The sequence below is a fragment of the Pan troglodytes genome, chromosome 9 (assembly GCF_028858775.2).
Source record: "Pan troglodytes isolate AG18354 chromosome 9, NHGRI_mPanTro3-v2.0_pri, whole genome shotgun sequence".
NCBI classification, from domain to species: domain Eukaryota; kingdom Metazoa; phylum Chordata; class Mammalia; order Primates; family Hominidae; genus Pan; species Pan troglodytes.
Window position 1 is genome coordinate 22983628 of NC_072407.2, and position 26027 is coordinate 23009654.

At 40.4% G+C, this 26027-nt stretch overlaps 2 pseudogenes; both read right to left on the reverse strand.

Annotated features, from left to right (window-relative positions):
• Positions 1-7508: 7508 nt before the first annotated feature.
• On the reverse strand, positions 7509-10760 carry LOC100609297 (mas-related G-protein coupled receptor member X3-like; annotated as a pseudogene).
• Positions 10761-23155: 12395 nt separating this feature from the next.
• The window catches only part of LOC100609386 (mas-related G-protein coupled receptor member X3-like), a 28051-nt pseudogene continuing 25179 nt past the window's right edge, over positions 23156-26027 (reverse strand).

The window sequence follows — 26027 nt, forward strand, 5'->3', positions numbered from 1 at the left end:
TCATCACTGGTCATTAGAGAAATGCAAATAAAAACTACAATGAGATACCATCTCACAACAGTCAGAATGGTAATTATTAAAAAGTTAGGAGGCCGGGAGTGGTGGCTCATGCCTATAATCCTAGCACTTTGGGAGGCCGAGGCGGGCGGATCATGAGGTCAGGAGATTGAGACCATCCTGGCTAACATGGTGAAACCCTGTCTCTACTAAAAGTACAAAAAATTAGCCAAAAAAAAAAAAAAAAAAAAAAGTTAGGAAAGAACAGATGCTGATGAGGCTGTGGAGAAACAGGAAAGTTTTTATACTGTAGGTAGGAGTGTAAATTAGTTCAACCATTGTGCAAGACAGTGAGAAGATTTCTCAAGGAGGTAGAACCAGAAATACCATTTGGCCCAGCAATCCCATTACTGGATATATATCCACAGGATTATAAATCATTCTAGTATAAAGACACATGCACACGTATGTTTATTGCAGCACTATTTACAATAGCAAAGACTTGGAACCAACCCAAATGCCCATCAATGATAGACTGGATGAAGAAAATGTAGCACATATACACTATGGAATACTATGCAGTCATAAGAAAGAATGAGTTCACGTCCTTAGCAGGGACATGGATGAAGCTGGAGGCCATTATTTTCAGCAAATTAACACAGGAACAGAAAACCAAACAACGCGTGTTCTCACTCATAATTGGGAGTTGAAAAATGAGAACTGTTGAACACAGGGAGGGGAACATTACAGAACACTTCCTGTTGGGTGGTGGGGATCAAGGGGAGGGAGATCATTATGACATATACCTAATGCATGCAGGGCTTAAAACCTAGATGATGGGTTGATAGGTGCAGCAAACCACCATGGCAGATGTATACCTATGTTAGAAACCTGCAGATTATGCACATGTATCCCAGAACTTAAAATAAAATAAAAAAGTCTGTACACATACGTGTATAGCTGCTTTATTTATAAATGCCACGTTAGAAAAAACAGCAATGTCTTTCCACTTGTGAATAGTGAAACAAAGCATAGTACATCTATACAATTGAACACTACTCGGTAGTATAAGAAAGTCAGCAATAAGCTATTGATAGCTGGAAAATGTTGGGTGGATTTTGAGGACATTATGCTGAATAAAAAAAGCCAAAGTCAAAAGATTAGATACTGTATGATTCCATTTATGTAACCCTTTCAAAATGATGAAATTACAGACATGAAGAATAGATCAGTGATTAGAGGGATTTGGGAAGAAGCACACTGTGTGTGTGACAGTAGGAGAAGCCCAAGGGAATTCTTCTGTGGTAAAGAAACACTTCTATATTCAGTGTGATTGTGTTTATGAATCTACACCTGTGACAAAATATTATGGAATGAAATATAGAGGAATATCTCACTCCAAAAATGAGTGCATGCAAACACTGGTAAAATTTGGTAAGATTGTGCTGTAGTTATTTGGTGAAATCTGATAAGATTTGCAGTGTAGATAATTAGATGGTATCAGTGTCGATTTCCTGGTTTTGACAATACATTTATTTAACTTGTAAGTATTGCTGTAGGTCGGGTGATGGGCATACAGGAACTCTCTGTACTGCTTTCACAACTTCTTCGTAGTCTACAATTAATTCACAGTAAAAACTTAAAAACCATCTGAAAGGCCAGTTCGTTGTATGGACTTATCTCCATGGATATTGAAGTCACCAAAAATGAGGACATGGGTTATGCTGGAAGGAAGTTTGTAAACCAGGCACATAGGCTAGAAGATAATGTAGTAAGCATTAACAGACATCTTCCACAAAATTAAGCACATATTAAATTGTTATCATATTTGTTTCCAATAACTCTTAAAATGAATACATACACTGTTACAGATACAACTTAAGGCTGATTCATGCATCTCTACTCTCAGCAATAATCGTACATGTCTTTGATAATAAGGCAAGGGTGCCTGCATACCTGGAATGGAAATGACAATTTTCTTCAATTTCAGAACGTCTGCGGTTGATATGTATTATTCTCTCACATGTGTACCAAGATATTAAAACAGGAGTATTAAACCAAATGTCAAGACACTATAGATATTATGTTACAAAGAGGTGCTAGGTGACACAGAATTTGAATAGGAATTTTTGATTATCCATATCAAGCTATGCAGAATTTAGGTCTGAATTTTTATGTGACAATTACAATGTTGATTTAATTCACAGATTAACTGTCTCCCTTACTCCCAATGTGGGCCTTTTGCAGGTAAAAATGCTGCTCCAGAGAAGGGCCTGCATTCCATTGCTTCTCTCTTCTCCCCTAACCCCCACACGTTTTTTTGTTTTTTTTTATCCATGCCTTCTGGCCCTGGAGGTCTGGATATATCACTGTGAGGAGGGTAAGGAGAGCAGGGCATTGATTTTGGTTTGTCCTGTTGGCCTGACATGCCTGGTCCTCTCTGGGCTTACATTATTATAGAGCTCACTCCTACGAATATCACAAAACTAACAGCAAGCCCTATCACTTCAAGGCCACAAAAGGTAATGCTCATTATTTAGAGCACTCCAGCCTTGTGATTCTATTTAAGAGGAATCTTGCCACCATGACCAAATACATGAGGTGGCACAAGGAATAAAACTCATATATGAATTATTCACCATTCCCTAAAAAACTCTATGCTTTTATTAACAGTGCCACTGTAAATTATCTCTTCTCCCATTTCCATCTGTTAGATCCTATTTACCTCTCTTTGCCCAATACAAAAATCTACGTGACTGGCAAAATTTACAGAGGGTATAATTATAATAATAATGCTGAGTCAATTGTAGTCATCAGTTAAAATTCTACCTATTACACGAAGCCTTCCATGATCCACTCACTTCTACCTACACACTCAGGAATGAGGTCTGCCCTGTCTCTGCTCTCCTTCCTTGTGTTTGCATCCTGCAAAGCTCCAGAACAATTGGACCAATATGATGGGCATGAGCATTGAGATTTCTTTTTCTATACTCTGCTGTCACTGCTAGATAATAGAAAACACACGCCATCTATATCTATATCCAGCATTGATACATTGACAATAATGGTGCCCAACTGATACCAGACAGTCATACAGAGCAAGCATTTCAGCAGACTTTTCAGACTCTAGGTCACTGCCTCATAGTTGAGAAGAACATTCACTTACTGTGATTACAGTCACTGTGTAGAGATGTAAATTTCTCAGGCTGTCAGGATCATAACAGTAGTTATCTTCAGTCCATGGTTATGGTAAAGTCACACCTTACCCACATATTCTGAAAAGAGATATATAAGCACAAATGCACAAATGACACAGTTTCAGGCTGGGGCAATCCCATAACCTCACTTCTGCTTGATTTGCCGCAAATGAACATCTGACCCATGTTGGCCATGCAGTCAGCTTGAGAATCCCAAATTCCTGAAACCAGGTCCAGTGTTCTTCCCATTCTGGCGCTTGCATATCCTGCTTCCCTATATATCTTAGGATTTCTAGATATTAGTTGGGTTTGCCTGGAGGCAAGGGCTTCTTCTGCTGAAACACAGGGTAATGGTAGTAGGTAGTCCTGCAATGCCTGTGATCTAAGCACCTGCAGGGTCTCTAGAAAATGCTTTCAGGAATTGTGCATTTGTGCGATGTTAGACTATAGACTAAGTGCTGTTGTAACATTTAGGCTGTTAATCTTATAATGTCATCAATTATAGAACTGTTGCTGAGATTGTTGTCTTGCATGAGCAGTCACCTGGTGCACATTCTCTCATTTGTTGGAATTATATTGTCCTGCTTCAGCTGGGTGCTTGGGTGTGGCATTCCTCTTCAGGATGGCAGCAAGATAACTTGGAATTTTTAGATACCCTCTCCTCTGAACACCCTTGAGCCACAAACACAATGCTTGGATAGCATGTGTCACATTGGGAGGCAGTCTTTCCTGCACTAGTGTCCTTCCTTCACAGGCTGTGAGGTCTGTGAACGTGGGTATGTTTACTTTGACTCCCAAGTGTCTGGCATGAAAGCTAGAGAATAGATGATGCTCAGTGTGTATTTATACAATAAACAGTAGAAAAAGTGAGAGATATTGCTATGAAAAACCCACTTAATGATATATTCAGGAATGCAAGTGCATAGATTAATTGAAAATGACTGTTAATCAGTATTAACAAAAATGATACATTTGTAAGATGAACATTTCAATTTTACCAGAATTCATTCACTATAATAGAACTAGACTGTGGAACATTTGTTTGTGTAGATTTCAGAAAATAGAATTCTACTTTGTCTGGCTGAAAGCATATCTATCAATCATCGTCTATGATTTGCAGTTTGGATTAATTTATGTGTAGATCTTAGCATCAGATACATAGCATTCTGTCCTAGCAAATAATTCTGTATTTCTCATTTTTGTTTAATCTTGTAGAGTTGAAAGACTCACACCTACTAAACTAACAATAATTTTGGAATCTGCTCTTATTTTCCATTTGAGCATTCACATTAGTTTTTATGGAAACTGCAGTTCTGCTTTCATACTCTTTTTTCATTGATCTGTGCTGTATTTTGATAAATTAGGTAACTATACTGAGAAGTTTAATTGGCAAAAGCAGGACAGGAAGCAGATCCAGTTGGTTCTTGCGAGTGTGATGACTCAGTGCTCTTGTGCCCAGGTGTACTAGAGCATCAGTGAATGGCCACGAAGGCTCAGCATTTGCTCGGCATCAATCAATATATTTTCTTCATGAAGTGGATTGGTTATAGACATAGAAATGTATTAGTGAGAGAGTTATTTAAAAGCTGTTGCTTTTATGTAGAATTAGCACAGTGCCTGATGAATTAGAATTCAACGTTTGTTGAATTCATGCCTAAAATACAGTTATAAATGGCAGCTCCAAAAAGTGCCAACAGACTTTCATGTATTTTCTTACTTTCTGGAGAACACTCCTGGATGTCCTGCATGCTCCTCCTTGATATGAAACCAAGAGGAAATGATATCATTGATCTTGGAAAGAAGGCAGCTCATGAGCAGACTCCCGCATCCCCTCCATTCTTCTTCCCAAAGGCAGTGAACAGACCTGCAATGAAAGGGAACAGCTGTTCTCAGAAAGACCAACTGCAGAGGACACTCTATTAAGTTGGAGGTGCCTATAGGAGTTCCGGTGAGAACTAGAGACTCAGCTAGCCTTTGCAAGATGTTGGATGAACCTGTGATTTACAGGCGGGAGCTACTTGAGAAAAATATTTACCAAGCATCTTCTAAATTCCACACCTAATCTGTTGCACTAGAAAATCAAAGACTATCCCTGCTTTAAAAGACCTCAGAGTGCAGTTGAAGAGAAAGAAGTGAGGACAGATAATTCAAGTACACTATTGTAAGTGCTGTAGTTGAGCAATGTTGAGGTCAAGTGAGTTTGGATTGCGCTTCAGGGACAGAATCTAAGCTTTCATTAAGCTGAAGTTTTCTTCTGTCAAAAGGAAAAGAATGTCACTAACATCAAAATAAGCAGGTTTCCAAATGAGAAACAACATTCTTTGATTCAATTGCCAGGTGAAAATTCTCTACAGAATTCCTAATGATAAACAACATCTTTAGCGAATACTGTACAATTGATATCACAGATTCCCAGAGTGGACTCTCCCAATAACCCTTGGTCTGAACTAAAGACATCCAATCAAAGCTCTTGGCCTGGAGCATTGGCTGCAAACACCAGTTTCCTGCTTCCTCCAACCTGTAGGAAACCCTCACCTACAGCCATGTCCTTCTACAACATTTGGAAATTGAGGGTGGACAGATGGGATTCAGCATCAGCAGAGTGCTGGGCCTGGAAGAGCAATGGATCTGGACTGAGGGGACCTGAGTTCAACATTGTGAATAGTGTGATAAGAGCCACCAATAAATTTGGTTGGACAAATTGAAAACTATATACCTCTTTATTGCTTTCATAGCTACTTAGCACTGTCTCCTGCATACTCAAATTGCACTTGTCAGCTCCCCTCAGTGAGGGCCAATCTGAGGGGCAGCCTCACTGTCTGTGAGCAGCACAGAGCCTGCTGTGATGTCTCTTCTTCTCTTGGTGGTCTCTTCTGTCTGCTTGAGTTATCTGTAGAAGGGATAACCACTGGTGGAGAACAGTCCTGAATTTTGTACTGATCCCATTTCTATAATTAACTGTTTTTAATTGTGTTAAAATATACATAACATACACTTTCTAACTATAATGATTTAAAGTGTACAATTCAGTGTCATTAAGTACATTCAAAATAAGTTGTAACCGTTACCACTGTCGGTTTTAAGAACTTTGCATTATTCCACTCAGAAAGTCTGTGCTCATTCAATAATGGCTACACATTCTCTCCATCATCCAGCACCAGGATCCTTCTAATTTACTTTCTGTATTCACAAATTTCCTAGTTTTGATACCTCATAAAATTTGAACTTACAATATTGTTGTTTGGTCTGGCTTATTTCCCTTAGCACAATGTTTCCGGGTTCATCTATGTCACAACATGTATTAGAATTCTATACCAACTGTAAGTTATTATCCAGATACTATAATTGACATTAGCATGGAAAGGTCAGATATGTTCAGTTTTGCTTCTCTTGTTAACAGCTGTAAAACTACCTGAAAGTTACACCCAGAACAATTTGTACAAAACCTGGAAGAATGAAGAATTCTACAACTGAAAGTATCTGTAAGTAAATAATAAATGGCTTTCAAGATAATTTCCACTTTGAAACCAATATTGAGGTTTTCAGTGGCCTAAATGGAACTGGTGGGGCATATTTATTAGCTCCTCACTGGTCTATTAGTCCAGGAAGAGCTAAATAAAAACTTACCAGTTCTCAAAGTCTTAAAGGGAAGGGGCCATGGTTGTCTTTACTAGAAACCAAGGCCACGTGTCACCATGCTGTGGACAATTACAGCAGAGAACTTTTCATAAAACCAATTTTCTAGACTGTTTTTATGAAGAGAGAGTTTGTCTCTAAGTACATTATTCTGCTCTATATCTGAAAATACAATGGAACATAGAGATAGCAGAACTCATTTATTCAGAATCGAGCTTCCAACTGTGGTAATGCCTCCAGTCATTGAAGGGAACATGATTTTCAGGGGAACATAGTCTGAGAGATTAATAAGGAATCTTCCCTTTTGATATAATCAGGTAGGAAAAAAGCATAAAGAAGAGTTTTAAGGTTTTGGACAGGAATACCTTTCAATACCAGGTAATTGCAGAAAAAGTATTCAGCAAGAAAGATTCAATGTAAGATAACAGGAAAAATAGATTGGCAATATCAAGGAGAATCTAAACATTGTATTATCAGACTAATGCTTTCTATGGTTGACAACTGCAACCGTCAGGATAGATAAAAATCCATTTGAAGACCTTGAGGAACCACTGAGACATTCCTGAGGTGCAACGCTAAGAAAAACACATGCAATTGTCAAGGATGGCAGGGCAGTGTTGCTCTCAAAGTCCCATCTGACAGGACAGAGGCTCTTCCTCCCTGCCCAAATCTGCTTCCCTACAGCTCCAGGATTTCCTCAGGAAGCCGTCGTCCACCTTCATCCACCTCAGGCATGTCCTGCAGAGCCCTCTGGAGAACCAGCTTCAGGTTCTGCCTATTTTGACACTGCCTAAAGGAGCCCACGAAGAAGTAAATGATGGGGTTGGCCGTTAAGAGAGGAAAGGAAAATGGAAACTAGATGAACGTGACAATATAAGACTTCCAAATCCACGTGGTTCCATGAAAATAGGAAAAACTGAATGCCAAAGGGCAGGCCACAGAGGAGGAAGACCAGTGCTATGAGCAGGATGGTCATGTACAGCCTGGTCAGTGGCATCTTCCGGGACCCACAAAGGATCCTGACCAGCAGGTCCAGGCTGGACCCACAGAGAGCCACGCATAAAAAAATCAGCCACCCCACTGTGATGAAATCTGATGTTTAACACCAAACAGAATCAGCACCACTAAACAGAAAGTTACAGAACCTCCACTCCAGGATGCTCTGCAGCAGAGACAGGGCCCAGAACATGACACACACACGACCGCTGACAGGTGTGGGGGCGGGGGCGGCAGCGCTACCAGATGGGCCACAGGACGGACAGGCAGCGCTCGGTGCTCACGTTGCTTAGAAATCTCAGGCTTCCAAGGTAAGAAAACATCATCACAGGGCTGAGGATTTTGAAGATGGGATGGAGGATATTGATGAGGCTTAACGGAAAACGTATAATGTGGCCTCTGAGAAAGAGGAAGTCGGCCATGGACAGGTTGAAGATGTAGATGGAGAAGGCGTTCCTGCGCATGCGGAAGCCCAGGAGCCAGAGCACGACTGCATTTCCTGTCATCCCGACAGGGGACATGATGCACATCAGCCCTGTGAGGCTCAGGGTCTGCTTGTAGCAAGGAGTCTCCTCACGTCCATTGATTGGTGTCAGTTCTGTACCCAAGGCTGGGATGGTTGGATCCACGCTCAGAAACCCTAGTCTGGTGTCCCTGGGAACACAAACCAGATGTGATCAACAGCTGTATCATCTCTGATTCTCCGCACCACCCTGCCACGTGGGATTTACTCTCGTCATTTTAAGAGGAGATATCAGAGAAGTGCAGAGAATAAGTTACCTATCAAAAGGTGGGGGTCCTGAAATCCAGTTTGAAATCCAGTTCTTGCTGACTCTAAAGCCTGACCTCTCTCTATTGCCACACAAGTTCTATGCTGACATGGGAATAACATTATGGTCAAAACACCCCCACTCAAGTGGCCAGGGCTGTGGACCTGATCATTGCTTTATTCTGGGCCTGAAATTTTCTCTCAGGTGGAGGAATTCAGATACACAAAGAGGTGGTTGTGACACACTCGTGACTAGGACTATGGACAAGAAAGCATGCATTATGAACCAGAGGAAAATATGACCTTCACTAGGACAAGTGTGAAAATGGCTGGGCCTGGTGGTTGAGAAATAACTCAGTGTGTCAGTCATTGCAGGCAGGACCACATTTTACATTTTGTACTCCCAGTACCTATTTCCATGAGCAGCACACTGTGCTCTCCATAAATATTCATTCAATGAATGAATGCATGCATGAGGAACTTAATGATAATGGTAGATTTGGGTGAAATGGAAAATAAAAATTAAAGCACAATGTAAGGCATTAGAACACCCATGTTTAATTAGGTACAGAAAATTTCATTCATCAGAATTCTATTTGTGGCAGCTCTATCTGTGTTAAAAAGGAATTACTGATGTGTGCCCCAAACCTGAAATTGACCACTGATGTGCCTTTGAAATGAGGACTCAGTGTGGCTTTGCTGAACACCTAGAAGCATTTTTGTACAGAATATTTGTGTAGGTTGTGGGTCTGAGCTGAAATGCTCAGCAATAGAGCAGAGGAAAGAGTAAGTGAGGGTGAGGTCTGAGTGCCACTGAAGCAGGTAATTGAAGTGTGGGAATATGTATGGGGGACTACTAAGTGTTCTGCTGGGTATACACAATGTAAACCTGTGTCATTCTCTCTTTCAGGAGATCTTTGGTTTGTTTCTTTGTTGATGTAAACATTTGTATGAGAGGAGTCTATGAGGGGAAATAGGAGATATGTAGGGCTTGGAGTATAAAGGGAGATATTCATGCAGATTTCAACTGGAGAATGAGGACTGGGTCTAATCTGGGAGAATAACAGCAGCTGATTGAGAGTTTTTAAGATATTGTCTCTTTTCATTATCTGAAGAGCCTAGCAGGTAAGAATGAGTGTTATTCCCATATGGACAATAATACATTGGTACACAAAAAGAGTGAATTATTCGTTCTGGGACTTATATAATATGATTTGAGGCCAGCAGGGCTGACTCATGATCCAGTCTTGGAGCAGCCCTTTACACCCAGCACCACTCTGTGTTGATTATACATGTTAGAGGGGGTAAAGCAGAGGAGTGATTCTTAAGATTAAATCCAAGTTGGCAGGCAAAATTGTGGGTTGAAAAAAAAAAACTAACCTAAACAAATTTCAGATAGAGAATGAGAAGCAAATCAAATAGGGAACAATATAGAGGAGAGTGAAGGCATTTAGGAATGAATTCAGGAGTTCCTTTTTGCTTGTCAGAGGCCACCTTTGCTCTGGAATCCCAAGAATGCACATGGGCAGGAACTCTTCAGGTGGAAAGGAGACACACCCTCCTCTGGGAATACAGAGGAGCATCAGGAGTGAATGCATCCATCATGAGCTCTCTTAGAGAGACAAGCTGCCACCACCCTGATTTACCCGAAAAGGACATGGGAGGAAAAGGAGAACCTCTGTTATCCACACTCAGGGCACTAAACACTTTGTCCATCTATATTTATGGTTTGATATGTTTGTCTTCCTTATGAAACGTGAAGCTCCATTAAGGAATAAGTCATGCCTGTCTTTTTCACTGTGGTATCACCAACATTTAGCATGTCTTCCTTAAAGACCATCTGTGGTATTATCCTCATATAACATAAGATGAAGCTGTGGCCTAGACTAGTAAAGTGTTTTCCTGTGATCACAAGAAGAGTAGGTCCAGTACCCGCCCCTGGTCCCTGGAGCCCTGCATGAAACTTCTGTACTGTTCTCTGCCCCATCATTCATTATTTCAGAGGAGCTCCTGAAAAAATCTTGATGTGAGCACAGAATCAGAGACAGTGAGGGGCTGAAGGGACTGCTAGGTTGCTCCAATATTGATTTTCCTCTTTGGTCACGACCGAGTCTAAAGGCAGCACAAGGACCCACATTCCAGTTTTCCTTGATGCTGGGTGCCATTGTATGACCAGGTGCTGTTCAATGAAAGGTGCACAAAAGTGAAGTAAGAAAGTCCTGGCTCATAGAATCAATCAAAAGAGCAAAGCCCCTCCTTTCCTTCATCCTTTTCCATCACGCTGGAATGCTGATGTGGCTGTGAACCATGTAGGATCACAAGGATGAGGGCAGCTCCTTGGGGACTGGGGAGTTGCAGTTTTGGAATTCTGATATATGATGTCTTGGAGTTTCCAGCTCAGATCTCACAGATAGTCATCTCTGGGCATTCCCTAGTTCTTGCTCCGGAACCCCAGCACACACCAAAATATGCAGATGCTCAATTTCCTTACATAAAAAGATGCGATATTTGTGCACACCCTATGCTCTTTCTCCCAGATACATTAAATCATTTCTAAGTTATTTAGAATAACTGACAAAATACAACTGCCATGTAAATTCTTGTTTTACTATACTTTTTTTTGGAAGTAATGACAAGGAAAAACAGGTTTGTACCTGTTCAGTACATACACACCTCTGCCATACCCTTATTTTTAAAATAGTTTCCACCTGTGATTTGTTGAATCTGCAGATTCAGAACCTAGAGACCTAGAGGCACAACTATACCTTCTTTTTAAAGATATTTCTACTTCATTCTTTATTACAGCCACCAAAATTATATTCTAAACCAAAGAAATATGTTCTCTCTTTTTTAGATTACATTTTATTTTCTATGCATTTTTGATGAATGCAAACATTTCTGCATAGAAGTGACAGTAGAGAAAGACATGCCAAACATTGAAGTGGTCTGATGGAGCTGAAATGAGAAAGAAATCAATCACCTTTAGACAGAGAATGCCCAGTAATTAGGAGGATAGAAGAAGGTGAGAGTGATAGTCTCATTTGCTATGAGGTTTTGCTTTCCATTCTTCTCTATCCTGTTTGACATCCCAAGAGAGTGGCTTTTATGTCCCACATCAGTGGGATTCATTTTAATTCTAGCTTCTGGTGGAATTGTGACACTGGGCCACACCAGCAGGAGACTGGAGGACAGCAGGAGAGCAACTTCAGATTTCCACCTCCTGGCTCTCTGCCTGGGTATTAGTTCATTCTCACATTGCTATAAAGAAATACCTGAGACTGGCAAGTTTATGAAGAAACTAGGTTTAATTGGCTCATTGCTGTATAGGCTATGCAGGAAGCATAGCAGCTTCTGCTTCTGGGGAGGCCACAGGAAGCTTCCAATCATGGTGAAAGGCCAAGGGAGAGAGAGGCATCTCACACGGTGAGAGCAAGAGAAATACAGAGAGAGAGGGAGGCACTACACACTTTTAAACAACTAGATTTCATGAGAACTCACTCACTATCACTACAGCGATACCAAAGGGGGATGGTGTTTATACCATTCATGTGAAACTGTCCCCAAAATCTAATCACCTCCCACCAGGCCCTCCCTCCAATATTGGGAGTTACAATCAATATGAGATTTGGGTGGGGACACAGATCCAAATCTTATCAGGCTGTGTGGCTGTGTGTTGGCCATGCAAGGCTTCTCCAACTGCCTGCTGGTGCTCTCCCACCGCTATTGCTACAGCTATGGCTATGGCGACAATGGTAACTGCTCCTTCCCTGTCCCTTTCAGCCTAGGGGAGGACTTAGTGCTCCGCTATGTATTGCTGCTTAGAGTGCTGACCCATGCATTGTCTCTTTCCCTTAACCTTGCACATATTTGTAAATACTTCCCTCATGAAACACTCCTCAATCATTTCAGTTGGGACGGTCTGTTTCTTCCTTGAACCTTTCCAGGCAGGCAAGGAAGAAAAATTTAGAAAAGTAAGCAAAACAACAAAACCTGCTTCTACAGCATTTCACCTCTGCGAAGCAATGCCTGCATGTCCTCTAACTCCTTAAATGAATGTCAGAGGAAGCATTCTCTCCATGAGGACAGGTTCAGTGATTGGAATAAAGAAGGTGATATGGGGAGACAAATCAGAAGTGGAGATCCCAGTTGAAGCTCAACACAGTCTGAGTTGGCAGCACTCAGTTTCCAGAAGGAAACATCATGTCTCTTGTCTTTTCCTGAAACAAGCTCATGATCCCCTGCTTGTAGCACCTAGGTGGAAACACAGAAACGATCTTATAGCAAAAGCCATAACTGACTATGGAAGAGGACAGTTCTTGGTACTTACCCTTATCTTTTTCTCTTTTGTCCAGAGGTGAAGACTTCCCTTGTGCTAAAGGTGGAGGGCCTTTCTGGGATTCAGTGACTTCAGAGGACTCTTCTGTGTTGCTTAATTCAGGAGATGCCTACAGGAGCTGGAGTCAAAGCTGGTGGTCAATCCAGGCTTATGAAAATGCTGGACAGACTTGTTATTTCTTGTATGAGGACTATGGACAAATCAGCGGCCAGAGATATTGGAGACACAAACCCTACCTGAGATGATTCTTGGCCTCTGTCCCATATCCAATATATATAAGCCTCTCCCATCACATTCCATCTTATTCAACTTGCTTGATAAAAACAGTGGCAAGGTTTGAGAGAACTGACTTCCGTTTTAAAAGAAGTTCTACTGTGTATAAAATGCTATCAAACAGCATTGCATGCTACATTAAAATCTTTCATAAAAGGATGAGTCAATCGACGTGGCAAACTTCACTGTTGTCTTGTTTTAAGATATTGGCACAGCCTGTCTTACCTTCAGCAGCCACCTCAGCAGCCATCAATATCAAGCAAGACCCTCCAGCAGCAAAGCATTTGGCTTGATAAAGTTTCTGATGATGGTTACCATTTCCTAGTAAAAAAGGATTTTTAAAGTAATGCATGTAGATTGCTTTAGACATAACGTCATTGCGCACTCAATAGACTACAATATAGTATAAGCATAACTTTTACATGTACTGGGACACCAAAAATTCATGTGATTCCCTTTACTGTAATATTTGCTGTATTACAGTGATGGAAGAAGACTTGCAATATCTTCAATGTATGCTTATCATGATAAAGGTTGTATATCAACATAGTGTGTAAAACAGGCACTATTCAATGAATGCTATTAGGACAACTGAGTTGCCATGAGAAATAAAATAAAGGTGGAAACATACTTTATATATGATTTGAGGATAAATCCAAATACACTACTTATAATTTTATAAAGAAAATACAATTACCTGGAGGAGCCATAGCCAAATAGTTTTTAAATCAAAGTGGAAAAAGACTTTCAATTATAGGATACAATTCAGAAGACATTAAATAAAATATTAAAAAAGACAAAAAGAATGCCAGCTGATGGCCCACTTCTATAATCCCAGCACTTTGGGAGGCCGAGGTGAGTGGATTGCTTGAGCTCACAAGTTTGAGACCATCCTGGGCAACATGGTGAAAACCTGTCTCTACAAAAAATACAAAAACTAGCCCGGTGTGGTGGTGCATGTCTGTAGTCCCAGCTACTCGGGACATTGGGGTGGGAGGACGGCTTGAGCCCAGGCTGCAGAGGTCACAGTGAGCTGACATCACATCACTGCACTGGAGTGCAGTTGATAGCACAAGTGTCACAAGACCAGACCTTTTCACAAGACAAACAAAACAACAACAACAACAACAACAACAAAACCCCAAAAAACCAAAAGCTATTTTTAGCATGACACGAACCATCATAATCAAAATATAAATAAACTGTGGCCAGTCATGGTGGCACACCCCTGTAATCCCAGCACTTTGGAAGGCCGAGGTGGTCAGATCACCTGAGGACAGGAGTATGAAACCAACCTGGCCAACATGGTGAAACCTAGTCTCTACTAAAAATACAAAAATTAGCCGAGTGTGGTGGCGCATGCCTGTAATCCCAGCTACTCGAGAGGCTGAGCAAGAGAATGGATTGAACCTGATAGGCGAAAGTTGCAGTAAGCTAAGATTGCGCCTCTCTGCACTCCAGCCTGGGTGATAGAGCGAGACTCCATCCCAAAAGATAAATTAATAAATTAATAAAATTAAATAAATAAACTGGGAGATTTTTTGGTAATGTATGTTATAGCCAAAGTATAAATTTTCTCTATTGATAAAAATTTTCTAAAATGATATTAATAATTCAAAATCCAAAAAGCTAATAGGAAAATAACTTTAAGTCATGATTCACAATTTCTGGAAAATAAAAATGGCTCCTAAACATATGGAAAGAGGAGAAATGCAACTCATAATAAAAGACATGCCAATTAAAATTACAGAGTTACATTTTACTTACCAAAATGTAAAAGGCCATAAAGTTTGATAGATTATCATGTGGGGATTGAGTGGGATCAGGTACCCTCCTCACTCATTTCTGCTGAGGATGCAGATGGATACAACTTCCAGTGAAGGCTATTTTCAACATATGTAAGCAGGTATAAAGTATCATCCTTTTCTCTCTGTAATTCCTCATCTAGGAATTTATCTTAGGGATATATTTGTGCATATTCAAAAGATCTATGTACTAAGTTAATGAATGCAGTGTTATTTACAGTAAAAGACTGGTGACAGCCAAAATGGCCATCAATACTGTATAAATTATGGTCTATCTGTGCAGTAGAATACTCTATAGCTGCACAGAAAGAGCAACAAACCTAATATAAAAGGCCCTCCAGAATTTGTTAGCTCTTTTAAAAAGTATGCATGCCAATGTATATATTGTATGACAAAAATATATATTGTTTTATTATTAAATATTTGTGAATTAATATAAACTTATTAATAAGTATAATAGGATATGTCTTTGTTAACAAGGCAAGGATGCCTGAGGACCTCAAATGGGAATGACAGTTTTCAGCACATGCATTTAAAGATTGTTTTTGAAAGCTTTGACTTTATTACTATGTCACAAATAAATTTTCAAGCAAAAAACATAAATTTAATGATCTAGCTAAGAGAGGGAGATAGAGATATGAGAAGATATGAGGAAGGATGAAAAAATGAAAACATGAGTGCAGAAAACTCTTTGGAAAATTTTTTTTTTCTAAAGGAAAGAGGCCAAATCAGGCTGTGGATAGAGGGGAATGGGGGCTTGGATGGTGTTTTAAACAAGAATAAGATGGGGTGTTTCAATTGCAGTGGAAGGATCCATTAGAGAAGGAAACATTGAAGATGCAGGAGGGAGAAGCAATAATGCTATAAAATGTTTCTGGGGAGGCAAAAGGGGAAACTGCACAAATGGAAAGGGTGGTTTCAAACAGGAATTTGCAGAGCCCGTTTCCTGGCATGAGAGAAAATGCAGAGAGATGTGCTCAGAGGCAGATGGGCAGGTAGGTTCCCTCTGGGGAGACTGAGTAATTCTCAGAAGAGCATCACCTGACAGAGATTTAAAAAAAATAAAAAGTAGGAGGTTTCAAGAGAGAGAAGATGGCATGAAGATTTTCCTTTGGAGAGTGAGAGGCAATTACGGAAATGTTACATGACTGTTCAGGAGATATAAGTGAACATTTCAGGTTCAAGGTCATAAATATACAGTGAAACCGCTGGGCATGGTTGTGTGTTGAGCTCCAGCCACACTCAGTTCTATGGGAACAGGCATGAAGTTAGTGGAGAGCTGGATTCAACCAGGGCAAAAGATGAACATATGCTTCAGCAAAGACATATATGCATGACAAATAAACACGTAAAAAGATGCTCAACATCACTAATGTTTAGGGCAATAAATAAAAACTACAATGAGATACCATTCTACCCTCTTAATATAGCTAAAATATAAAATACTGATAGTTTCAAACACTGGCTGAGATTTGAAGGAATTGGAGGTCTCATACACTGCCAGTGAGAAAGCAAAATAGTATAGCTACTCTGGAAAATCCTTTTGCATTTTCATACAATCCAGCAATTCAGCCATTAAATGTATCCAATAAACTGGAAAACTTTGTTCACTTAAGTATCTGTACATATATGTTTATAGTTGTTTTATTTATAAATGCCACAATAGAAGAAACAGCAACGTCCTTTCACTCATGATTAGTGAAACAAAGCATAGTACATCCATACAATGGAACACTACTCAGTAGTTTAAAAATAAATCAGCTATAAGGTATTTATACCTGCAAAAAGTTGGGTGGATCTTGAGGACATTATGCTGAATTTTAAAAAGTCAAGAGATTAGATACTGTATGATTCCATTTATGTAACACTTTTGAAATGACTAAATTATAGAGATGAAGAATAGATCAGTAATTAGAGGGGTTTGGGAAGAAACATAATTTGGGTGTGACAGCAGGAGGAGCCCAAAGGAATTCTTCTGTGGTGAAGAAACACTTCTATATTCAATGTGATTGTGTTTATGAATCTACACCTGTGATGAAATATTGTGGAATGAAACATAGAAGGAATACCTCACTCCAAAAATAAGTGCATGCAAACACTGGTAAAATTTGATAACATCGTACTGTAGATATCTGGTGAAATCTCATAAGATTTGTAGTGTATATAATTAGATGGTACCAATGTCAATTTTCTGGTTTTGGTGCTACATTTACTTAACATGTCAGTATTGCTGTAGGTTGGGTGATGGGCATACAGGAACTCTCTGTACTGTTTTAGTAACTTCTTCATAGTCTACAATTAATTCTGAATGAAAACTTGAAAACAACTGAAATGCCTCTTCATTGTATGGACTATCTTTACGGATATTGAAGTCACCAAGAATGAGAAAATTGTGTATGCTGGAAGGAAGCTTGCAAACCAGGCACATAGGCTAGAAGGTAATATAATTAGCATTCATACACCCAACACAAAATTAAGCACATATTAAATTTTTATCATATTTGTTTCTAATAACTCTTAAAAATAAATACATACATTTTACAGATACAGTTTAAGGCTGAATCTTACATCTTTACTCTCACCAATGATTACACATGTCTTTGATAAGAAGGCAAGGGTGCCTGCACACCTGGAATGGGAATGACAATTTTCTTCAACTTCAGAATGTCTGAGTTTGGTATGTATTATTCTGTCACATGTGTAGCAGCATGTTGAAACAGGAATATTAAATTTCAAGTCACTATAAATATTACATTACAAAAGAGTTGCAAAGTGACACAGAATTTGATTAGGAATTTTTGGACATCCATATCAAGGCTATGCAGAGTTTAGATTTAAATTTTTATGTGACAAATAAAATGTTGAATTTAATTCAAAGATTAACTATCTCCCCTACTCCCAATATGGGCCTTTTGCAGGTAAAAATGCTGCTCCTGAAAAGGGGCTGCATTCCATTGCTTCTCTCTTCTCCCTTAACCCCCACGTGTTTTATTATTATTATTATTATTTTAATTTTTTAATTTTTTAATCTATGCCTTCTGACCCTGGAGGGCTGAACATATCCCAGTGAGGAGGGTAAGGAGAGCATGGCATTGACCTTGTGGCATGTCCTGTTGGCCTGACTTGCCTGGCCCTCTCTGGACTTTACATTATTATAGAGTTCACTCCTATGAATATCACAAAACTAACATCAAGCTCTATCACTTCAAGGCCACGAAAGATGATGCTCATTATTCAGAGCACTCCAGTCTTGTGATTCTATTTAAGAGGGATCTTGCCATCATGACCAAATACACGGGGTGACACAAGGAATAAAACTCTGGTGTGAATTATTCACCATTCCCTAAAAAAACTCTGTGCTTTTATTAACAGAGCCACTGTAAATTATCTCTTCTGCCATTTGCATTAGTCCAGATCCTATTTACCAATCCTTGCCCAACACAAAAATTTAAGTGACTGGCAAAATTTACATAGGGTACAATCATAATAATAATGCTGGGTCAATTGTAGTCATCAGTTAAAATTCTACCTATTACACAAAGCCTTCCATGATCCACTTACTGCTACATATACACTCAGGAATGAGATCTGCTCTGTCTCTGCTCTGCTTCCTTGTGTTTTCATCCTGCAAGGTTTCAGAAAAATTTGGATCAATATGATGGGCATGAGCATTGAGATTTCTTCTTCTATACTCTGCTGCAACTGCTAGATAACAGCAAACAAATGTCGTCTATATCTATAGCCAGCATTGATACATTGACACTAATTGTGCCCAAATGATACCACACCTTCATACAGAACAAGCATCAGAGCAGTCTCTTTGGATTCTAGGTCGCTTCCACATAGGTGGGAAGAACATATGCTTACTGGTTGCTGTGTAGTGACATGAATTTCTCAGGCAACCTGGATCACAACACTAGTTATCTTCAGTCCATGGTTATGGTAAAGTCACACTTTACCCACATGTTCTGAAAAGAGATACCTGAGCACAAATGCACAAATGACTGGGGCAATCCCATAACCTCACTTCTGCTTAGTTTGCCTGGAATGAGCACGTGATCCACGTTGGCCATGCAGTCAGCTTGAGAATCCCAAATCCCTGAAACCAGGTCAGGTGTTCTTCCCATTCTAGCACTTGCACATTCTTCTTCCCTCCATATCCTGGGATTTGTAGATGCTGAATTGGGTTTGCCTGGAGGCAAGGGCTTCTTCTGCAGGAATGCAAGGTAGTGGTAGTAGGTAGTTCTGCAATGCCTGTGACCTAAGCATCTGCAGGGTCTCTAGAAAATGCTTTCAGGAATTGTGCATTGGTGTGATGTTAGACTACAGACTGAGCGCTATTGTAAGATTTAGCCTATTAGTCTTGTAATGTCATCAATTATAGAACTGTTGCTGAGATTGTTGTCTTGCATGAGCAGTCACCTGGTGCACATTCTCTCATTTGTTGGAATCATATTGTCCTGCTTCAGCTGGGTGCTTGGATGTGGAATTCCTCTTCAGGATGGCAGCAAGATAACCGAAATTTTTAGGCAACCTCTCCTCTGAGCACACTTAAGCCACAAACACAACGCTTGGATAGCATGTGTCACATTGGGAGGCAGTCTTTCCTGCACTAGTGTCCTTCCTTCACAGGCTAGGAGCTCTGTGAATGTGGGTATGTTTACTTTGACTCCCAAGTGTCTAGCATGCAAGCTAGAGAATAGAAGATGCTCAGTATATATTTATACAACAAACAGTAGAAAAAGTGAGAGATATTGCTATGTAAAGCCCACTTAATGATATATTCAGGAGTGTAAGTAGATAGACTAATTGAAAATATCTGTTAATCAGTATTCATAAAAAAGGATACATTTGTAACATGAATATTTCAATTTTACCTAGAATTAATTCACTACAATAGAACTAGGCTGTAGAACAATCCTTTGTGTAGGGTTCAGCATATAGAATTCTACTCTGTCTGAAAGCATATCTATCAATCATTGTCTATAATTTGCAGTTTGGATTAGTTTAAGTGTAGATCTTAGCATCAGATGCATAGCATTCTGTCTGAGGATATTGTTCAATATTGTTCATTTTTGTTTAATCTTGTAGAGTTGGCAGACTCACACCTAGTAAACTAACAATAATTTTGGAACCTGCTTTTATTGTCCATTTACACATTCACATTAGTTTTTATGGAAACCGCAATTCTTTCATACTCGTATTTCATTGACTTGTGCTGTATTTTGAAAAATTAGGTAATTATATTGACAAGCCTAATTGGCAAAAGCAGGACAAGAAACAGATCCAGTTGGTTCTTGTGAGTGTGATGGCCCAGTGCCCTTGAGCCCAGGTGTACTAGAGCATCAGTGAATGGCCACGAAGGCTCAGCATTTGCTCAGCATCCATCAGTATATTTTCTTCATGAAGTGGAAAGGATTGGTTATAGATACAGAATGTATTAGTGAGAGACTTATTTGAAAGGTGTTTGCTTTTATGTAGAATTAGCACAGTGCTTGGTGAATTATGTTTGAATGTTAGTTGAATTCATGCCTAAAATATAGTCATGAATGGCAGCTCCCAAAAAGTGCCATGAGAGATTTTCTTATCATTTCTCATTTTCTGGAGAACACTCCTGGATGTCCTGCATGCTCTTCCTTGACATAGAACTGAGAGGAAATGATATCATTGACCTTGGAAAGAAGGCAGCTCATGAGCAGACTCCTGCATCCCCTCTATTCTTCTTCCCAGAGGCAGTGAGCAGACCTGCAATAAAAGGGAACAGCTGTTCTCAGAAAGACCAACTGCAGAGGACACTCTGTTAAGTGGAAGGTGCCTATAGGAGATCCAGTGAGACCTGGTGACTGAGCCAGCCTTTGCAAGATGCTGGACAACCCTGTGATTTTCAGGTGGGAGCTACCTGAGAAAAATATTTACCAAGCATCTTCTAAATTCCACACCTAGTCTGTTGCAATAGAAATTCAAGGACATGTTCTTTGCGTCTTAAAGACTTCAGAATGCAGTTGAAGAGAAAGATGTGAGGAAAAGTATTTCAACTATGCTGTTATAAGTTTTATCGTAGAGCAATCTGTGAGGCCAAGTAAGTTCAGAATGGGCTTCATGGACTGAATCTAAGCTTCATGAAGTTGAAGTTTTCTTCTGCCAAAAGAAAAAGAATGTTTCTAACATCAAACCAAGCAATTCCCAGGTGAGGACCAACATTATTTGATTCAATTGTCAGGTGAATATTCTCTACGAAATTCCTCATGTAGACAACATCTTAGGCCAAAACTGTACAATTGATATCAGAGACTTCCAGAGTGGACTCTCCCAATAACCCTCAGTCTGAACTGACGACATGACATCAAAGCTCCTTGCCGGGAGCACGGGCTGCAAGCACTGGCTTCCTGCTTCCTCTGACCTGTAGGAAAACCTCGCCAACAGCCATGTCCTACTACAGCATTTGGAAATTGAGGGTGGACAGATAGGATTCAGCATCAATGGAGTCTGGGCCTGGAAAAGCAATGGATCTGGACTGAGGGGACCTGAGTTCAACATTGTTAACAGTGTGATAAGAGCCGCTAATAAATTTGGTTGGACAAATTGAAAACTATATACCTCTTTATTGTTTTCATAGCTACTTTATACTGTCTCCTGCATACTCAAATTGCATGTGTCAGCTCCCCTTAGTGAGGGTCAATCTGAGGGGCAGCCTCATTGTCTAAGAGCAGCACAGAGCCCACTGTGATGTCACATCTCTTGGTGGTCTCTTCTGTCTGCTTGAGTTATCTGTGGAAGGGATAATCACTGGTGGAGAATAGTTCTGAATTTTGTACTGATCCTGTGTTCATAATTAAATGTTTTTAATTGTAAAATTTACGTAACATACATTTTACAACTTCAACTATTTTAGTTGTAAAATTCTGTTTCATTAAGTATATTCCAATAAGTTGTAACCATTACCACTGTCCCCTTTAAGAACTTTGCATCATTCCACACAGAAAGTCTTTGCTCATTAAATAATGGCTACACATTCCCTCCATCATCCAGCACCAGGCTCCTCCTAACTTATTTTCTGTGTTCACAAATTTCCTAGTTTCAATATCTCATAAAATTTGAACTTACAATATTGTTCTTTGGTTTGGCTTATTTTCCTTAGCACAATGTTTTCAGGTTCATCTATGTCACAGCATGTATTAGAATTCTATACCAACTGTAAGTTATTATCCAGATACTATAATTGACATTAGCATGGAAAGGTCAGATATTTTCAGTTTTGCTTCTCACATGAATGACCATAAAGCTAACTGAAAGTTACAGCCAGAAAAATTTGTGCAAAACCTGGAAGTAAGAAGAATTCTCCTACAAGTGAAAGAATCTGAAAGGGAATAATGATTTTTCAAGATAGTTTCCACTTTATAATCAATACTGCCATTTCCAATGGGCAAAATGGAACTGGTGGGGCATATTTATAGGCTCCTCACTGGTCTATTAGTCCAGGAAGAGCTAAATAAGAACTTACCAGTTCTCAAGGGGAAGGGGCCATGGTTGTCTTTACTAGAAATCAAGGCCAGTGTGTCACCATGCTGTGGACAAATGACAGGAGAGGACTTTTCATAAAACCAATTTGTGAGAGTGTTTTTATGAAGAGAGAGTCTGTCTCTAAGGACATTATTTTGCTTTATATCTGAGAATTCAGTGGAATGTAGAGATAACAGAACTCACTTATTCAGAATCGAGCTCCAACTTCAGTAATGCCTCCAGTCATAGAAGGGAATATGGTTTCGGGGGAACATAGTCTGAGAGATCAATAAGGAAACTTGCTTTTTGATACAATCAGGTAGGAAATGTATAAAGATGAGTTTAGGGTTGTGGAGAGGAACTCCTTTTATTACAATGAAAATTGCAGAAAAAGTTTTCAGTGTAAGATAACAGGAAAAATGTGTTGGTAATATCAAGGAGAATCTAAACATTGTACTGTCAGACTAATGCTTTCTGTGGGTGAAAACTGGAACTGTCAGTATAGATAAACATCTATTCGACGACCTTGAGTTACCGCTGCGACATTTCTGAGGCACAACACTAAGAAAACGCATGTAATTGTCAAGGGTGGCAGGGCAGTGTTGCTCTCAAAGTTCCGTCTGACTGACAGGGCAGAGGTTCTTCCTCACTGCCCGAATCTGCTTCCCGACAGCTCCAGGGTTCCCTCAGGAAGCCGCCGTCCACCTTCACCTCAGGCATGTCCTGCAGAGCCCTCTGGAGAACCAGCTTCAGGTTCTGCCTATTTTGACGCTGCCTAAAGGAGCCCACGAAGAAGTAAATGACGGGGTTGGCACTACCGTTTAGAGGGGACAGGAAAATGGAAACTAGATGGACATGACAGAAAATGACTTCCAAATCCAGGTGGATCCCAGCAGACAGAGCCCACCGAACGCCGAAGGGCAGGCTGCGGAGTAGGAAGACTAGCACCGTGAGCAGGATCGTCACGTACAGCCCGGTCAGCGGCATCTTCCAGGATCCACAGAGAATCCTAATCAGCAGGACCAGGCTGGACCCACAGAGAACCACACATAAAAAAATCAGCCACACGACTGTGATGAAATCTGATGGTTGATACCAAACAGAATCAGCATCACTAAACAGGAAGTCACCGAACATTCACTCCAGGATGCTCCGCAGTAGGGACAGGGCCCAAAGCAAGACACACACGACCGCTGACAGGTGTGTGGGGGGAGGAGGCAGCGGTACCAGATGGGCCACAGGACGGACGGGCAGCGCTCGGTGCTCATGGCACTCAGAAAGCTCAGGCCTGTAAAGTATAGAAAGGTCATCACAGGAATGAGGATTTTGGAGATGGGATGACAGATATTGATGAGGAGTGAGGTGGAACGTATAACGTGGCCGCTGAGGAAGAGGAAGTCAGCCGCGGCCAGGTTGAGGATGTAGATGGAGAAGGCGTTCCTGCGCATGCGGAAGCCCAGGAGCCAGCGCACAACCGCGTTTCCTGTCAGAGCGACAAGGGAAATGATGCACGTCAGCCCCATGAGGCTCAGGGTCTGCTTGTAGCAAGGAGTCTCCTCAGTTCTGTTAATTGGTGTCAGTTCTGCATCCAAGGCTGGGATGCTTGGATCCACGCTCAGAAACCGTAGTCTGGTGTCCCTGGGAACACAAACCAGATGTGATCACCAGCTGTTTGATCTCTGATTCTCCCCACTACCCTGCCATGTGCGATTTACTGTTCTCATTTTAAAGAGGAGAGAAACAGAGGCTCACAGAGAATAAGTCACCTATCAAAAGGTGGGGGTCCTCAAATCCAGTTTGAAATCCAGTTCCTGCTGACTCTGAAGCCTGACCTCTCTTTATTGCCACACAAGTTCTGTACTGACATGGGAATAACATTAGGATCAAAACACCCCCATTCAAGTGGCCAGGGCTGTGGACCTGATGATTACTCTATCCTGGGCCTGAAATTTCTCTCAGGTGGAGGAATTCAGATACACAAAGAGGTGGTTGTGACACCCTCTCGACTAGGACTGGTCATCCATGGATAGGAAAGAAGACCATGCATTATGAAGCAGAGGAAAATGAGACCTTTGCTAGGGTAAGTGTGGAAATGTCTGGGTCTGGTGGGTGAGAAATAACTCAGTGTGTCAGTTATTGCAGACAGGACCGCATTGTACATTTTATACTCCCAGTGCCTATTTCCATGAGCAGCACACTGTGCTCTTCATAAATATTCATTCAATGAATGAATGCATGCATGAGGAGCCTAATGGTACTGGTAGATTTTGGTGAAATGGAAAATAAAAATGAAAGCACAATGTAAGGCATTAGAACACACATTTGTAATTATATGAAGAGAATTTCAATAATCAGAAATCTATTTGTGGACAGCTCTATCTGTGTTAAGAAGAATGATTGATGTGTGCCCGACACCAGAAAATGACCACTGATGTGCCTTTGACATGAGGTCTCAGTGTAGCTTTGCTGAACACCTAGAAGCATTTTTGTACACAGCGTTTGGGTAGGGTGTGGGTCTGAGCTGAAATGCTCAGCAATAGAGCAGAGGAAAGAGTAAGTGCAGGTGAGGTCTGAGTGCAACTGAAGGAAGTAATTGAAGTGTTGGAATATCTATGGGGGACTAATAAGTGTTCTGCTCCGTATACAAAATGTAACCCTATTTCCGTCTCTCTTTCAGTAGATCTGTGGTTTATTTCTCTGTTGATGAAAATATTTGTATTAGCAGAGTCAATGAGGGAAATAGGGCTAGTATAGGGCTTGGAGTATAAAGAGAGAGATTCATGCAGACTTCAGCTGTAGAATGAGGACTGGGTCTAATCTGGGAGAATAACAGCAGCTGATTGAGAGTTTATTAGGTATTGTCTCTTTTAATTATCTGAAGAGGTAAGAATGAGTATTATTCCCATATGGCCAATAATGCATTGGAGCACAAAAAGAATGAATTATTTGTCCTGGGACTTATATAGTATGAAGTTGAGCCCAGCAGGGCTGACTCATTATCCAGTCTTTGACCAGCCCTTTCGAACCAGCACGACTCTGTGTCGATTATACATGTTAGAGGGAGTAAAGCAACAGAGTGATTCTCAAGTGAAATCCAAGTTGGCAGTCAAAATTGTGGGCTGAAAAAAAAAAACTAACCTAAACAAACTCCAGATAGAGAATGAGAAGCTAATCAAATAGGGAACAATATAGAGGAGAGCGAAAACCATTTAGGAACAAATTCAGGAGTTCATTTTTGCCTACCTGAGGCCACCTTTGCTCTGGAATCCCAAGAATGCACATGGGCAGGAGGCTTCCATGTGGAAAGAAGATTCACCCTCTGCTGGGAGTACAGAGAAACATCAAGAATTAATGTATCCATCCTGACCTTTAGTAGAAAGACAAGCTGCCATATCCATGATTGGCCCAAAAAGGAAATGGGAGGAAAAGGAGAACATCTGTTATCCACATTCAGGGCACTAAACACTTTGTCCATCTATATTTAGGGTATGATATATTTGTCTTCCTCATGAAACCTG